This window comes from Moschus berezovskii, chromosome 25 (genome assembly GCF_049115385.1).
Source record: "Moschus berezovskii isolate FMDL1 chromosome 25, NW_MosBer_1.0, whole genome shotgun sequence".
NCBI classification, from domain to species: domain Eukaryota; kingdom Metazoa; phylum Chordata; class Mammalia; order Artiodactyla; family Moschidae; genus Moschus; species Moschus berezovskii.
In genome coordinates this window covers 2986498-2999377 of record NC_142484.1, presented here as the reverse complement: position 1 = coordinate 2999377, position 12880 = coordinate 2986498, and the positions used below count along the sequence as shown (strand labels likewise).

General features: G+C 55.4%; 1 protein-coding gene across 7 annotated transcripts in view; it reads right to left on the bottom strand.

The window, feature by feature from the left end:
• SHANK2 (SH3 and multiple ankyrin repeat domains 2) overlaps positions 1-8014 on the bottom strand; it is a 563601-nt gene extending 555587 nt beyond the window's left edge. The window contains exon 1 of one of the 7 annotated variants that reach the window (XR_008684376.2): positions 7278-8013. The gene's annotated coding sequence lies outside the window, so the exon portion shown is untranslated. Of the gene's footprint in view, positions 1-7277 lie in introns of all 7 variants that reach the window. The other 6 variants (XM_055415278.2, XM_055415277.2, XM_088832225.1 and 3 more) reach the window with 6 other exon arrangements.
• Positions 8015-12880: the final 4866 nt, after the last annotated feature.

Sequence of the window (12880 nt, the reverse complement as noted above, 5' to 3'; positions counted from 1 at the left end):
CTCTCCCTGGGCCCCTCCCGGGACCCAGTCTGGAGACCACGGTCCCACGGCTCCGTCCTGCCCTTCGCCAGGCTCAAGCCACGCCATGGGCCCCTGAGAGCCCCGAGAAGGGTCCTGGGGGGAGCCGCTTCCCAGCCGGCCGGGACGATGGGCCCTGCCTCTCTCTCTCCTGTGCAGCCCTGGGAGGAGCCCTGAGTGAGCACAGTTTGGGGCAAGATACCCTGTCTGCAGTGGGGAACCACCTGCCAGAACCGGGAGGGCTGGGCTGAATCTTACCCACCCCCCTCCTCTCCTGCAGGGGCTCCAAAGTGACCCTTTTCAAGGGGCCCAGTCTAAAGAGAATCAGTCTTCCCCGAGACCACTCTGCCACAGAAGGGCCTGGGACACCCCCCTTTCCCCAGCAGCCCCTCCCACCTTTTACCTACGAAAAGCTTTCCAGCCCTCTCTGAATCTTGCAGGGAGCAGACTCCCGAACCCCAAACAAAGGCTTTAATTCAAACACCTGAAACACCCACCTCCTAATCGCTAAGAGAGGCATTTCCAGGAACATTTTCCATTTCTAAAAATCTGCGATGCACTTACACTGCTTGATCGCAGGGCTATCTCAATCCAAAAGGGGTTGTTTTTTTTTTTAATACTTAGCAGCTTGAGGTCACAGGAAAATTTTAAAGTCAATGTATGGATATTTTCCTTGCAGAGAACTACGCTTGATCAGTTAACATGAGACCGACAAGCATAAAGACCAATAAGCTGGAGAGGACTCTTGGGAGTCCCTAGGACAACAGGGTGATCAAACCAGTCAGTCCTAAAGGAAGTCAACCTTGAATATTCATTGGAAGGATGGATGCTGAAGCTGAAGCTCCAATTCGCTGGCCACCTGATGCAAAGAGCCGATTCACTGGAAAAGATCCCTATGCTGGGAAAGACCGAAGGCAAGAGGAGAAGAGGGTTGCACAGGATGCGATGGTCAGATAGCATCCTTTACTCAACGGACATGAATCTGAGCAAACTCTGGGGATAATGAAGGACAGGGAAGCCTGGCAGGCCGCAGTCCATGGGGCTGCAGAGAGTTGGACACAAGTTAGCGACTCAACAACAAAGATAAGAGTCTATGACATCAGGGTAAAACGCCTCAGGGAAGCAGGGGGTATAAATCCAGGAAAGGAGAGGAGCAAAGAACATCCCCTCAGTTACCTGTCAAGAAAAAGGGGGTATCAAGCCACACTTCAGGCTGCAGCAGATGCGGTTAACGTTGGGACAGCTCCTCTCCAAATGTCAGTGTTACTCCCCAGACCAAGCTCTGCGTCCTTGGCAAATACTTAAACCGGCGAAGCACACCTTTAGAAGCTGACTTGAAAATGCAGTGGGGGCACTTCCCTGGTGGTCCAGCAGCTAAGACTTCGCCTTCCAGTACAGTGGGTGCGAGTTAGGTCTCTGGTCGGGAAGCTAAGATCCCACATGCCTCTCAGACAAAGCATCAACACTCGTAAAAGAGCATCACATTCAATAAAGACTTTAAAAATGATCCACATCAAAAAATCTTCAAAAACAAAATACACTTAATGCTCTGGGCCCTTTATTTGGCAGGGAGAGTTGGCAAAAGTGAGTAACACTCTCTTTCTGGAAGATAAGTCTGGATAATTGAACGGCGTTAAGGTTGGGTACAGCATATAACCCTGGACTTGCCCAGCGAGAGCCAGCAGAGAAACAGAACGTTCTGTCACCAGGTGCCCACTGACGTGCAAGGGATCGCAGAAGACACCTGAGTGTGGGCAGGTGTGTGACGACATCGTAGCGTGGCGACCTGGGAGGCCCTGAGGCCCCTTCAGGCCCCCGACGGGGTAGGGACGTGTCATAGGGACACTCGGATGTTGGCCTTTCCCCCGGCAACGTCCCATTCTCAAGAAAACCGTGGATTCTCAATGAGTGGAAAGCAGAAGCCCGGGAGAATCTTGATGGCTTAATGAAGGGATTTGTGTGTGTCGGTTTCGAACGGATTCATGAATCAAAATAAAGACGACTCATCACCTAAGAAAAAAGACAAGAAAGAAGGGAAGAAAGTGGGAGGGACGGGGAAGGCTGGATGGTAGGAAGGGGGAGAGAGAGGTGGGAAGGAGAGGAAAGAAGGAACGGAGGAACTCGGCAGCTCTGACCTTGGAGCCTGTGGCTTCATTCAGTCCCGAGAGTCAAAGGACGCACCCTGGAAACCTCCCCAGGACTCTGGTCAAGCCCTGTCCCGCCCCTCCCTGCACTGGCTTCTGCCACTACCCCTCAGGAGGTGACAGGAGCCTCAGCTGGTCCATCCCGGGGCACATCTGTCTGCTCTGACCCAGCCCACTGGCCCCGAGCCCCAGGCCGGCGGTTCAGGTCTGCCCCGTGGGGACGCAGGCTCCCTTTCCCCTTCCACCAAGGCTGGAATCCCCTTCAGTGGTGGCCGGGCTGTGCTGGATGCATCCTTGCTGCCCAGAGACCCATTTCAGAATGACCACGGGAGCCAGTGACAGTAACATTTTGAGCCCCTTCAAAGCATTTCTTGTATCTGCTTTCAAAGAGAAAAAAAAGGTCTATCACATCAGGAAGTGTGATCAGAAACTCTGGTTTTCATTTACTGGCTACAGTTTTTCTCACACCATAGTAACAAGAAAAATAAACTTCTAACGGATGAGTTTTCCCGCTGGGTGACATGTGCGGTGTGGAGGCTTAGGGCTGGGCTCTTCCAGGCTGCCTGGTGCGACCCCAGCTCCCATATTCCCTTGCTGTGTGGTCTGGGGCAAGTGGCTTCACTCCTCTGGGCTTCAGGCTCCTGATCTGTAAAATGGGAATAACCAATTGCACCAATCTCTTTATGGAGGGTTTTTTTTTTTTGATGTGGACCATTTTTTAAAAAACTTGATTGAACTGGTTACAATGCTGAAGCTGAAGTTCTAATACTTAGGCCACCTGATGGGAAAAGCCAGCTCATTGGAAAAGACCCTGATGCTGGGCAAGATTGAGGGCAGGAGGAGAAGGGGACGACAGAGGATGAGATGGTTGGATGGCACCAGCGACGCGATGGACATGAGTTTGAGCAAACTCTGGGAGACAGTGCAGGACAGGGAGGGCTGACGTGCTACAGTCCATCCGGTGACAGGGGACTGAGCCAAAAGCAGCAACATTGTTTCTGCTTTATGTTTCAGACTTTTGGCCCGGAGGCATGTGGGATCTTAGCTCCCAGATCAGGGACTAAACATGACTCCCCTTCAGTGCAGAGCGGAGTCTTATCCACTGGACCACCAGGGATTCCTTCTCTTCCTAGAGTTTCAGGAAACGTGGATGAGGTCATCTACAGCAGGGTACAGCGCCGTGTGGGGCAGAAGGGGAGAAAATTACAGCGGCCAGAATAAGAACCAAAACACTCCTGCCAGGTCCCGGGGCATCACAGCAACATGATCTGACACCCCAGCCTCGTCCAGGTGTTCTTAGATCCCCCTCACCTTGAGATCCCCAGACTGGGCTGGGACCCTCTCTGTGCCCTACGGCACCCAATGGTCACCTCCATCACGGCTCCTGTAATGCCAGCACTAACTGTCTGACCCCTCCCTTCTCCCCTCCAGCCTGGAACCTCCAGGGCGGCCCCCTGTGACCAGTTCTAGGCCCCCAGATGACTGTTTGATGGGCTCACGTTTGCAAGACACAGAGAAAATCCAGTATAACCGAGATCACCTCTGAGTGATGCCCGGCCCCTTATTCGGGTGGACGAGTCACGGCCAGATCACAAGGGTCCCCTGGCCTGGCTCTGAGCCCTTCACCCAGTCAGCCCCAGGTGAGGGCGAGGAGGCTTCCAAGACGAAAACGCTCGGACCTGTGTTTGGGCTGTTTTCCTCCTCAAAGCAGAAGATTCGATACACTGGCCCCGGGGGTGACCTGGAAGATCCTAAATGTTCCCTCCCTGGGGCTTGGGACAGTGCGAGGCGCAGGGAGGCTGTGCTTGTACCTTTTTCTCCAGGCTTTTCCAGCCACACACTCCCCACCCCGACTCCAGGAGCAACTATCAACTCCAGGTCCGAAAGCCTGTTGCCAAGTTGGGCCTTGGGTTTACCAGGCAGAATCTGGAAACCTGGGGAACTGAGCTCAGCAACCAGGGGCTGAGATACACAGTGAAGGCACCCCACAATTCCCTCAGCACCTCCCAAACTGAGCCCCACTTTGGAAGAGCCTCCTGCACTCACCCGAGGTGACAAGGACACCAGAACTCTACCATTTGGAAATAGAGGCCGTAAGATAAAGAATTATTTTTCAATAAAAATCAGTGTGACTACTGTTTTCCTGCACACCGGTTAACTCCCCGCACCTTTTTCTTATTTCAAGCTTTTTCTTCCCTCCTTTTCCCCATCACTGATGAAATACAAAACGCAGCGCTATCTTGGAATGCCTTCCTCCTCCTCCTGGTGGCAAGCCTCACACCTGACCCCACGGTCCAGGGCTTCTCCTACATAGGGGTCCCCCAGAGGCCTGGACCAAATCGCCTGCCCAAGGTGACCCCTCGGGTCTGGATGCCGTATGGGGGGCTGTGCCCACAGCCCCAAGCACTTCAGAAAAACTAAAGAGGGAAAACCTCTGGGAAACACACCTGCATATGAATAGAGCTTTCTAAAGCAATTGTGCTGGGAGCCAGGAGGCAGAGAATCCCTCCCCTCCCCCACCCCCCAAAGGGATCTGATTTGTTCGGAGCAGCCAAGTGCTGTCAACAGTGCCCACAGGGAAGCACCTTTACAAGCAAAATCACTTTATTCATCAAGGACTCCTTTTGATTCCAGAAGAATTACAGCCTCTTCCAAAGGAGCCCAAAGAAGCACCAGCTTTCCACTCAATTCTTTCTTCTTGGAAAAGCAGAAATTCCCCAGCACAATAATGGAACCAGGTTCCAGGAGAAGCCTACACCCCAGGAGTTTTACATCTAGCCACTTGCAAAGCGGCCTAATTCCTATTAAGACAGGGTCGTCCTCTGGCCCCCTTAAGGATACTGTGACTTCCTGGGCAAAGGTCCATGCTACCACTTATAAATCCCCCTTAGGGCAAGGCATTTGCAGAGGATGAGATGGTTAGATAACATCACCACCGACTCAATGGGACATGAATTTGAGCAAACCCCAGAAGACAGTATTCTTGCCTGGAGAATCCCCATGGACAGAGGATCCTGGCGGGCTACAGCCATGGGGTCGCAAAGAGTCAGACACGCCTGAGCGACTAACACACAGACACACACACCCAGAGGACAGTGGAGGACAGAGAAGCCTGGTGTGCTGCAGGCCATGGGGCCACAGAGTCAGATTTAGTGACTGAACAGCCACCTTGACCTTCCCCATTTAATCACCGCCAAGCCCTCAGTGGGTACAAAGTTCCAGGCACACAGACATTCACCCTTTTTATCAAATAGCACCCTTGTTATCGCGGTCAAATGGTTTGAAAACTCAGGTCTCCAAAAGCAGCCACCTCCGAGGGCTCTCAGGACTTCCCGAAGCCCCCTGGCACGGAACAGGTGGTCACCAAGGATTCCTGACCGCGGCCAGCACGACACTGGCATGCAGGCCGGACCCAGCACCTAGGGGTTCTCCCCACAGCCGGGTCGGCCCAGCCAAGGGCAAGTCCCAGGCAGAGACCGAGCCGCCATCACTCCGCGGAAGACTTCCGAAATTACCTCCCTGCTTCTTGCAGCTTAATTTAATTAGCGGGTTGACCTCATTAACGCTGGAACTTGAGTTTCAAACAAAAAGAGGTCATGAAACTATCCAATTTACTACCTCGAACTTCCACACGGGAACCGCTTTATTTTCGGAAGCTCTCTGAGGACCCCTGGGACCGTGCCCATAGCTGCCGCCCACGGGAGCCCCCAGGTACCCCGGGCTGAGCTCCCATCTGGGGGCCCAAGCGACTTCTCAGATCCAGCCGCCCAGGGTCGCTTTAAAAGCTCCGCCTGGAAAGCCCACTGTCACCAGCAGCGGCCTAGCCCCCTTCGGACACCCCCAGCCCCACGGAAACACTGACCTCGCCAACGCGCCCACCCTCCCATCCCGCGCCGTGTGGGCGCACCTACGCACGGGAGGAGGCGCGCGGCGGTCCAGCACCCTCCGGACTCCGGCGGCGAGGTCCACCCCGTCCCCGGCACCTTCCGAACACGGGGGGCCAGGTCCACCTCGGCGCCCCCACCCTCCGATCAGAGGCGGCGAGGCCCTCCACCGGAATCATACCTGCTCGCAAAATCCAGCGGCCCCGGCTCAGGCGGCGAGTGCGCGGTCGCGGTCTCCAAGCGCCCCCCGCGCCCCGGACACCTTGCGGAGGCGCCAGGGCCACGGCGCTGCGCGGGCGGAGCTGCCCGGCAGCCGGGGAGGGATGCCCGGGCGAAAGTTGCCAGGGAAACTTGAGCAACTCGAGCGCGCCGGTGCCAGCCTCCTGCATAATTCACGGGCGGCGGCGGCGGAGCAAGGGGGGCCACTCACCTGCCTCAGTCGGGCCCCCCAACCCGGCTGGGGCGCGCGGCGGGCAGAGGCTGGGCATCTGGCGGGGGCTCTGCTCGACCCCAGGGACCCAGGGGTCCATCCACGACTCCCCGGCCTGCGCCAGGTGCACCGGCCCCGGCCTCGCCGAGCCCGCTGCTCCGGCCGCGCGCACCTGGATGGGGGCTCTGGGAACCGGTGCGGGGCCGGGGTAGGCGACGCAGGGTCTCCGGAGACCTTGCGACCGCGGCACGGATCCCCGCCCCCGGCGCGCCCTCTGGCGGCCCCGTGCCAGTTTCACCGCCGGGCATGCGGGCCCAGGTACCCGCGCCAGTGGGCGGCGACCTAGGGCAAGGAGACCCCGGGCAAGAGGCGGAGGTAGGTCCATCTGCGGTGCCCCAAGCAGAGGCGCTAGAGGTGAAGGGGGTCCATGGGTGCGGGGGACGAAGAGGCTCCTTCGCTCTGCCCCCACGCCGCTTCCAAAGCAGTTTAAATCGACCCCTAGTCCCGAACGAAACGGTGGGGGCTGCTGGGTGGGGATGTCTCTACAGAGAAGTGCGTCCCACCAGGACTCGAAGGACCCTTTCCCAACCCCCCACCCTCAGCCTCTGTGAGTCCACGACCGCGCTTACCCAGTGGATGGTGCTTCGCCACAAGCACCCAAAGGGCAGCTGATCCGCACGGCCGGGCTCCCAAAGGACCAGCCACTGCCCTTCCCGGCCGCACACGGTGCCCCCGCCACCCCCACCCTGCAACCGCAGCGCCCCGCGACGCCCCCACCCACCCCCGGCGCCTCCGCCTCACCTGGCTCGGGGCGCGGCTCCGGGAGTCCGGGCGGGTCGGAGCCCCCAGGGAGGGCGGGCGTCTGCGCTCTCGGGGCTCGGCCGCGGGCTCCGGGGCGCGGGAGCCGCCGCCGCTGCCGCTCAGGTGTCCGGGGAGGGGGCGGGGGACGCCGCGGCCCCGCCCCGCGCGGCAGGCGGCCGGGGGCTCCGGGCGGCGGCGGCCGGACAGCCCCTCCCCGGTCGGGGCCAGCGAGGGTGGGGGCGTCCCCTTGGCGCCGAGGGACGCCCGCGCGCCCCTCGCCTGGGGCCTCCTGCCGCCCCGCGGAGGACGGTCGACCCCTCCGCACCGGGCCCCGTCCAGCTGCAGCGCGCGGTGGCGACTCGGCCGCGACGTGCGGGGTCTGTTGTAGCAACGGGGGGCCGGCGGGAGCCCGGGGCCGCCTCCGCCCGCCGCCCCGCCCCGCCCTGGGCAGCGTGGCTCGCCGCCCACCAGCCGGTGCAAGCCAGCGGACCTGAACGTCCCTGGATTTTGTAAAGCCCGGGTCCTTCTGCGCGGCCGGCTCCGGCCCGGGAGCGTTTCCTGTTTACAGGGCTCGGAAATGCAGAGCCGCCCGCACCTCCGAGGTTTGCGGGGCAGATGCAAACTTTGTGCCTGGGCAGCGCGCCGCTGTCCGCCTGGATGGGCGCCTCCGTGCCGGGAGGGTCGGGCCCTCCCAGCCAGCCCGCGGCTCCGAGGAGGCACCCTCCGGGGAATCCTTTTATTATCCAGGACCCTGGCAGCGCTAGGTTTGCCAAAACCCCAAGGCGGGTGTCCTAAGCCCCTGCCCCCCAGCCCCCGGCTCCGAGCTAGGAAGGTGGCTTTACTCCTCCCAACCTGGGGGTCCAAGCCACAGGCTCAAAACTTTTCTCAAGACCCTGATAATTCACTGGTCACGCCACCTGTCTCTGAGGACGCTAGGGAGGTTTCTAACTCGTGAGATTGCCAGTATTCTGCCAAGGGAAAGCATTTCCGCCCGCCAAAGTGTGCACGCACGTTTTGGGGGAGGGGGGTGGGTGGTTGGCAAACCCCAGCATCTGGGCTGTGACGTTCAGCAAGCCTTCCCCTATACAAACCTCAATCCACTTCTCGCCGTGAAGAATATATACATATATTTTTTTAAGTCAATTTTATAGGACATGCCTGAGAGATCTGCATGGGCCAGTGACTTCAGCATACCGAAGGCAAAGTTAAATATTTGCTCTAGATATCTGTTTTTTCCTGATTGCATAATTGTCCCACATTTCAAAGAAGTCTTTAAAAGCACTTAGATTTTTTTAAAAAGTTGTGTTTCGGGCCTGATAGTTCAGGACACATGGGGGTAAAATACTGGAAGTCCTTTAGGGCAGCTGCCGGATGCAAACTCCTTTCTCTCCTCTGCTCCCTTAAGCATGAGATCTAATAAAATATTTGCTGAATGAATAAAGGAGGCAATCAATCGGATAATAATGATCCTTCAAACGGGGAGAATGAAGGCCTGGCAGGATCCTGCCGGTGGAGTGTCTTCCGCCTGGAAGCAGGGGAGTGTTAGCGGGTGGGGTTGGCCCACCAATCCTTCTCCTGTTCTCTGGGTTCCTCCGTGGTGGGTCTTCAGTTCTGGGAAGTGGCTTACAGAGAGTGAGGGGGTGGGGAGAGCGCTTTCTTCCACCCACCCCACCCCCATCCCAAATAAAAAACATGTTACTGGTGTTTGCCCCTACTGTATTTAAAATGGATAGCCGACACGGACCTCCTGTGTAGCGCAGGGAACTCTGCTGAGCATTCTGTACCAATTATGTGCAGAAAGAGTTTGAAAAGAGTAGGTCCACTTATGTGCAGAACTGTGTCACTTTCACGTACATCTGGAACTAACACAACTTAATCAACTGTGTGTGCTTAGCTGCTCAGTCCTGTCTGACTCTCTGCCCGCTGCCAAGCTCCTCTGCTAATGGGATTTCCCAGGCAAAAATACTGGAGTGGGTTGCCATTTCCTACTCAAAGGCATCTTCCAGACCTTGGGATCAAACCTGTGTCTCTTGAGTCTCCTGCACTGGTAGGCAAGTTCTTTACCACTAGCACCGCCTGGGAAGCCCTTCAACATAAAATACATTTTTAACGCCTTGTTTGCCCTACAACTGTGACTCAAGGCCCTACCGTATCACTCCCCCCAATCAGATTCCTGCCCAGATTTCTAGAACCACCCTGCAGATGGCAGGGGAAGTGGCTGTTATCACAGAGGGGGCCAATGCCAGAACCCGTCTGTGTTCACGAAACACTTCCCTGGGGGCCCAGGCCTCCACCAGCCTGTCCACCCCACTGGACGCCTGTCGGCCACCCCTCCAGCCCCTCTGACCTGTTTGTTGCTTGGCAGCGGGCCTCTGTGCGAGCACATCTTTCGGCATTTTAAGGGCAGTGCCCTGCTTTCGTCCCAGTTTCTCTGTGTCCGTTTCGGTACCCAGTTCAGCCCCGCGCGGATGAGACCATGTCCTTCCAGGCTTCTCTTGTGAGAAGACTGGGGACCCAAAACCCATGCAGCGGTGCCTTTCCTCACTCCTTAGTGCCCCGAGAACGCGTAGGGGATACCCTCAGCCCTGGAGAGCCGGGGCCTGCCAGTAGTCTGCCCCCCAGACTTCCCGCATGGAAGCTGTCTTCTTCCTGGTGGACCCAGCGTGGTCACGTCTCAGAGCACCTTAGCTCCATCTCAGGGTGGGAAAAGGGAGGTCACTGTTTTTCTTCTTGGTCAGGACTGCCTGTTTTTGTCTCTGGAAGCTGCCTTTTCCTGGACCCCACCCCCACCCCCAACACGTCTGATGATGTGTGAATGGAAGATGTGATATTTTCCACCTCTGAGCATTTCTTTTTCCCTGTAAAACATGAAGCATCTGGCTATCAGTCGCCATATTTCTGTGTTGTACCCCTGAGCACGAGGCAGGCCAGGATTTCCCAGAAAGAGTAACTGCTTTACAGAGAACTAGAAACTGGGGCATCGTACTGTGAAGAGATGCGAAATCACCCAGCTCCTCTGTCCGGGGAAAAACATTATAAATTATTTTGTGGCTTTGATTAACCCAGATGCTCATTGCATTCAGCAGCAGGCCTGGTCTGTCCCTCACTTGGAAAAGTTCCTGGCTTTGGGATGTTACAGGCCAGAATCCTTCTTCAGAGAAGAGGTCTTAGGCTGCCCAGGTGAGAAGGAACTAGCTGAGCCCTCCAGCTTAAACTAGGGGGCAAGAAGTTATGGGACTCACAGGAGAAGACGAGGTCAGAGCCAGGTAGAGGCAGGTGCTCCAGTCAGCAAGTTTTCCCCATTCCCCCATCCCTGCCAGACTCCCACACTTCTGCAGTTTTTTCCCCTGTGTTTTCCAAGATAACAAGATGTCTACTTCCTTCATGTTCCCCTCACGTCAAATATCGGACCACTTGTTCATTTCTTTGTAATTTTATGACAATTTCTAGCTGGGTCCCCAACCTGATGCTATAAGAATATACCCAGATCTCGCACATCCCTTAACTCCCCTGCCAACATGTCTCCCATGCACCCTCTGTATCTCAGCTAGGAGTTTTATTACTCTCTGTTAATTTTCCACGAAGTTATTTTCCATGGACTTGTTTTTGAAAGCCTCCTGGGACTGGTGTCTGAACAGAGAGTCCGGGCTGCTCACGTGGCAGGCACCCAGGGGGAGCTGGCTCCCCTTGGAACCTGCGATGGTGAGAGAGGCTGGTCAGGAGCTTTTCGTGCTGGACTGGAAGATGGGGGAGCCATGGGCAAGGGGACGAAGGCTTTCCTCCAGGCCCGCGTCTTCCTGCTTTCTGCTGCAGCGCATTTCCTGGGCCTCCTGCGGACATCAGTGCGGCCTGAAGCTTGCAGGAATTACGGCCCCGGGGGTGGAGAGGGCGGTGCTCGGCCTTCCCAGAAGCATCCTGGGAGACTGGAGATGGAGAGTCTCTGCCTTCCCCAGAGAATGACCCGTCCTGCTGGGGATGCTGAGGCCTCTAAGCGGTGCCGTTGGGGCCTCCCATGCTTACGGCTGGGACCTCAACGAAACCCCTTTATCTGGGGATTTCTTTTTCTGTGTCTCCCCATCTTGACGCCCTCACTACTGACTCCAGGTACCAACTCTCAAAGACAGCATCCCTCGTCTGAGTCCTTCTCCCATACAAAGCTTTCTGGGGAAACCCCAGACAAAGCGAATGCTGTCTGTGATCCCGTGAGGTGTCCCTGAAGGTGAAGCCCAAAGGGACTGTTGAGGTCAGCCTGGAGGCAGCATGACCTGAGGCCAGGAAAGGTCCCCTGAAGGGGGAGGGGACCGGCCCCATGCACGACAGCAGGCGCTGCCAGAGGCTGTTACTGGGAAATGAAGCCTGTCGGAAGGTCCCCCTGTAACCAGCTCAGAGGCTCTTAGGGTTTGCTCAGCAAGCAGGCAACTTAGGCAAAACCTTTTAAATTATCTACAGGCGGAATACAGCAGGGTTCTGGAGAAACAACACACTGTGACTGAGGTTTATTCCCATACGGCTGGAAGGTTTCACTATAAGCAAATCTATTAGGAGATACGTTTGATCAAACAAAACTTCTTAGTAAACAAAAATGAACTGTTTGAGATTGCTTTGATATTGTCCTGTTTTAAACATCAAGCTAAAGCCAGGGTGACATTCAGTGTTAAACACGGAATCACTTTCATTTGGTTCAGGAATAAGATATGAGAGCTTGCTAACATTACCAGCACTTAATATTTCTCTAGGATTGCTTGCCAATGCAATGGGATAAGGGAATGAAATAACAATATACCTATTTGAAAAGGGAGGGAAACTTACCATTTGGGGAGGTGCTATGATTTTCTAGGTGAAAAATCTAAGGAAATAAACTGAAAGCTCATGAAAGAGTTTAGTAAGGGGTGATAGGAAACTTGCAACTTTTCTGTTGATGAACAATAAGCAGTTGGAAATAAAAACCATGAGACTTGGGGGTGGGGGGAATGAAAAGCTGTCTGGAGAGAATGAAAAAACACAAGACTAAATAAAGGGCAGGTACAGGGTTTTGCTTAAGAACAGGGGCTGTTAAACCAGCTCAAGCTCCAGAGCTACTAACTGCGTGGACTTAGCCTAGTCTCCTGGCTTCTCAGGTGGCATCAGTGGTGAGGAATCTGCCTGCCGTTGCAGGAGATGCAAGAGACACGGATTCAACCCCTGGGTTGGGAAGATCCCCTGGAGAAGGAAATGGCAACCCACTCCAGCATTCTTGCCTGGAGAATTCCATGGACAGAGGAGCCTGGAGGGCTACAGTCCAGGGGTCGCAAAGAGTCGGACACGAGCACAAACATACACAGCCATGTTTCCCATCCTGCCTACATTTTATAAATACGTAGATTCTTTCCAGACCAAATGTCTGCTTAGAAAGGAGTAGAAATCTTTAAAAACACTAACTGAAAAATGGATAAATGACAGAAAAGGACAACTTATTTTAAAAGGTTTTTTAAATGGTCTTTTCAACAAATGGTGCTGAAATAACTGAACATCCATATGGGGGGAAAAGTGAACCTCACACCTTATAAAAATGATCTCAGAATTGATCAGAGCTCAATATAAAAGATAAAACTAGACAACTTTTA